The sequence below is a fragment of the Phodopus roborovskii genome, unplaced genomic scaffold, assembly GCF_943737965.1.
Source record: "Phodopus roborovskii unplaced genomic scaffold, PHOROB, whole genome shotgun sequence".
Classification (NCBI taxonomy): domain Eukaryota; kingdom Metazoa; phylum Chordata; class Mammalia; order Rodentia; family Cricetidae; genus Phodopus; species Phodopus roborovskii.
In genome coordinates, this window is record NW_026126618.1 from 867,501 (window position 1) to 871,744 (window position 4,244).

Sequence of the window (4,244 nt, forward strand, 5' to 3'; positions counted from 1 at the left end):
GTTACCTGTCAGACTGCTCTGTGGTCAGTGGCTAATCCTGCGTGAGGATAGAATGGTCCTGTGTGAGGATAGGCTAACCCTGTATGAGGATAGGCTAGTCGTGCATGAGGATAGGCTAACCCTATGTGAGGACAAGCTGGCTAGTCTTGTGTGAGAATAGACTAGCCCTGTGAAGACAGGCTAGAACTGTGTGCAAATAGGTTAGTCCTGTGTGAGAATAGGCTAGTCAGGTGTGAGGATGCACGAAGGGACACGTAGGACATTTGCTGTTGCTTGAGAAAAAATTCCTCCTTCTCAATCCTACTTATATAGTGTGGTCCCCGAAGACATTTGCTAAAGGTAATAAACATAATACAAGGACAGACTTTTGGGCTGTTCAGTCTTTGAATCTGTGAATCACGTGGTTTAATCATACCTGCTCGTGGATCTTGGTGCACACACATGTGGGGTATACATCACTGGAGCCATGTCAAAACCAGTTTAAAGACCATATGAGCAAAGAGGTCCGCTCATCCAGCCGCCAAACCCCACACAAGACTATTGGAAGAACTGTTCAAGTACTTTTGGGAATTTGAATAAGTAATACTTTACTGGTTTTGTATGTTCGTTCGTTTTTTTGAGACAGTGTTTCTCTGTGGCTTTGGAGCCTGTCCCGGAACTAGCTCTCTAGACCAGGATGGTCTCGAACTCACAGAGATCCTCCTACCTCTGCCTCCCCAGTGCTGGGACTAAAGGTGTGCACCACCAATGCCTGTCTTTACTGTTGTTTGGATCTCCTGAATTTGTGTGTGGCTGTGGGGTGCTGGGCTGGTACCTGAGGCCTCAGGCATAAGTCAAGTACTTTACCACTAAGCTGTGTCCCCAGCCTTGGTTTTTGTTTTGTAGAGAGAGTTTTGCTGTGTCGCCTTGGTTGGCCTGGAACTCACATTGTAAAATGGGCTGGTGATACCCCTGCCTCTGTCTCTCTGTAGGGCCCTGCATGGACCCCTGAGGCACCTTGAGCAAGCCCGAAGCTGTTGGCGGGAGCTCCTTGCCCCAAGGCTGTTGTTGGTGCTCTCCCATTTTGATAACACACACCTCAAGTGATAACACACACCTTGTGGGGAGGAGCTAAGCCTAAAAATCCTGTAATATTCCACTGTGCTGTAAGTCAGTATTTAAGCCCGTTTCATTCCCTCAATAAATGGCATTTGGCATTTCCGAGATTGCCATTGAACGAATGACCCGATGTCTTGTCTCTTTATTTCAATCTCTAGGCCTTCGCCGGATTCGTGGAACAGAAGTAGCCGGTGTTGCATCTCCCAATTGCTGAGATTACACACGTCGCCTCACCTGGCCTGACCTAATTTCTAAGAAATTTGACATATACAATACTAGCTGACACAGAGATCAGTAGCAGATGGGAGCGCGTGAGAATTTAAAATGTGCCTTTGGCTTTTGAACCCAGTGGGTGGGAGCTAGAAAATCAGAAGTTGTTAGAGGTAGAGGAAGAAGGGTAACTAGGCTGGGAACAAATGTCAGTATCACCAAAGACTAGAGAACTGTGATAGACAGCTTTGAAAAGGGTGGGGAAAAACCAAACCAAACCAAAAAGCCCTTCCTGTAGCAACAGGAAATTTGTGCCACATAGCTCAAGCTGGGAGATTTCCAGGCCAGGTATTGGAAGAATCATTTGGCCTCTGAGAACTGTAAGATGTTGTAGAGGGTCAAATGATTGGGTCTGTAAGCAGACAGCTGGCCGAGGGCAGAAAGGATTAGAAAAGGAAACTTCACTCCAAGTTTCTCCAACTGGCGAAGTGGAAGAGAAAGGCCCGTAGGACCTTGGGTCAAGACTTCAGAAAGCAGCTGTGTGTGGTGGCAAGCCTGTAACTAAGCACTGGGGAAACTGAGGCAGGAGTGCTGCTGCATGTTCGAGGCCATCCTGGGCTAACGGCAGAATGAGTTCTTATCTGGGAAAAAAACAGAGGACTGAATTGAGACACGGCCTGAATTTCAAGTCTTTGGAAGATTACAAAGCTTTCAAGGATGATATCAGTGCAGAAACAGCCAGAAGCTGTGTATGTGTGTGCCCTTCACAGCCGTGTGTGTGTGTGTGTGTGTGTGTGTGTGTGTGTGTGTGTGTGCGCGCGTGCGCGCGCGCCCTTCACAGCCCAGACTGCTGAATCACTTCGTTAGAACAGAGTCAACACTGGTTCTTAGTAGCTTGGGATTGAGGATACATACCAAGCTGCAAGTCTGAAACTTTCCCAGTTACTAAGAGAAAGGAAACCAGGACGGCTCCAGGGCTTTTACTTAGACCCAGGTGGGTTCCAAATCAGAACCTTACTGCACAAACAGAAAGTTGGCCTCCCAGGGAAGAAAGACACAACAGCTAGGTGCCGTTTCCCAGCGTCTCTATCAGAGCCATGTGCTGACGAGCCGTGGGATCTGTACTGGACTATTTGTGAGGCCAGCAGGAGATCAAGGAGCAAACCCTTTGGAGAGACCCTATCCAGCACCCGTGGGGTGGGCTGCGTGGGGTACTGCTGCAAATCTAATGATCCCATGTTCTCTCTGTGAGGGCGCTGCTGACTATCCACTGCCTGTGGACCTTCAGCCGCCAGAGTTCCTACTCCCCTGGGGCACATAGCTGGATGGTGGCATCGAGTGCCTCTGGGGAGCTGCATTGATGACAGAACCTGTCATCAGTGGTCTTCACTGGAGACCTTCTGGTCTCTGGGAGGGAAGTCAGGCTCAGGAACACAAGCCTGCCATGGGCAGACACATTCCTGCTTCCTGCTTTGTCCCTTGGCCTCCGGCAGCCACTGCCAACCTCTTAGGACCTCAAAATCCTCAGAGAAACAAGAGAAGCTCAATTGCTTTCTCTCTGAGGAACCATAAAATCTCAAAATGCTGTACCTGCTGCTTCTTTCTGTACCTCAGAATGAAATGAGAATTTAAATGGGGGAAAATTAGATGTGAAAACAAAACACGTCTAATTTTAAAATTTAGTAAATTGTTATTGGATTATATCAACCGAAAACGATTAAATTGGCTGGGCGTGGTGGCTTATGCTTATGATCCCACCTTTTGGGAGGCTGAGGTAGCAGGGTCCTCTTTGAGTCTGAGGACAACCTGGGCTACAGAGTGGGACTCTGGAAACAAACAAACAAACAAAAAAAAAAACAAAAAGGAAAATAAAATATTACATAGTTTATTCTGAAGCTAGGCTATGTAATATACAGTAAGTAATCCTAGCATTTAGAGTCGAGGCAGGAGGATAACAGCTTCAGTGTAGCTTGAGCAACACAGCAAGGCTGTCCCAATAAGCAGGATAAAATCGCAAGCTGTTCATTGCTTCTGATAGGGATGATCAATTGACAGGCGTCTAATAGAAAGGGGTTAAAGCACCATCGCCACCTAGTGGCCGCTCTTGACTAGGAACATTCTTTGGGAGTTTGACCTCCAGTATCACACAGTAATAGTTAATAGTTCATTTATGACTACTGTAGGAAATACATTCAATAATAAATAGAGCATTGAAGAATGAAACTAATAATCACTGCTTAGTCCCCAAATCTCATTTTATAATTTAGCATATAGCTGGGCATGGTGAAGCATGCGCACTCAAGACTAGCCAGGTCTACATAGTGTGAGTTCCAGGCAAGCCTAGATTCTGTCTCAACCAACCAACCAACCAACCAACCAACCAACCAACCAACCAACCAACCAACTAAAAAACCCAAACAAGGCCAGGCAGTGGAGGCACACATCTTTAATCACAGCACTTGGGAGACAGAGGCAGGTGGATCTCAGTGAGTTCGAGGCCAGCCTGGTCTCCAGAGTAAGTTCCAGGACAGCCAGGTCTGTTACACAGAAAATCCCTGTTTCAAAAAACAAACAAAACCCCCCAAACAAACAAAAAAACCCCAAATAGCAAACAACAAATATCTTAGTGCTCTTCTGCAATAACAATAAAACTCCATTTATTTTAATTTTAATGAATGTAAGACAGTAAGCATAAGACAAGACTATAGTGAGCAAATTAGGTTTCTTTGGATAAGAATTTGTGCTGAAAATCAGAGCAATGGCAACTGGGGCAATTTTATTTCTTTAATAATTTATTGTATGTGTACTGGTATGTTTGCCTGTGTGTCTGTCTGTGTGAGGGTGTTGGGGCCCCTGAAACTGGAGTTACAGGGAGTTGTGAGCTGCCATGTGGGGGCTGGGAAGAATAGTCAGTGCTCTTAACCTCTGAGCCATCT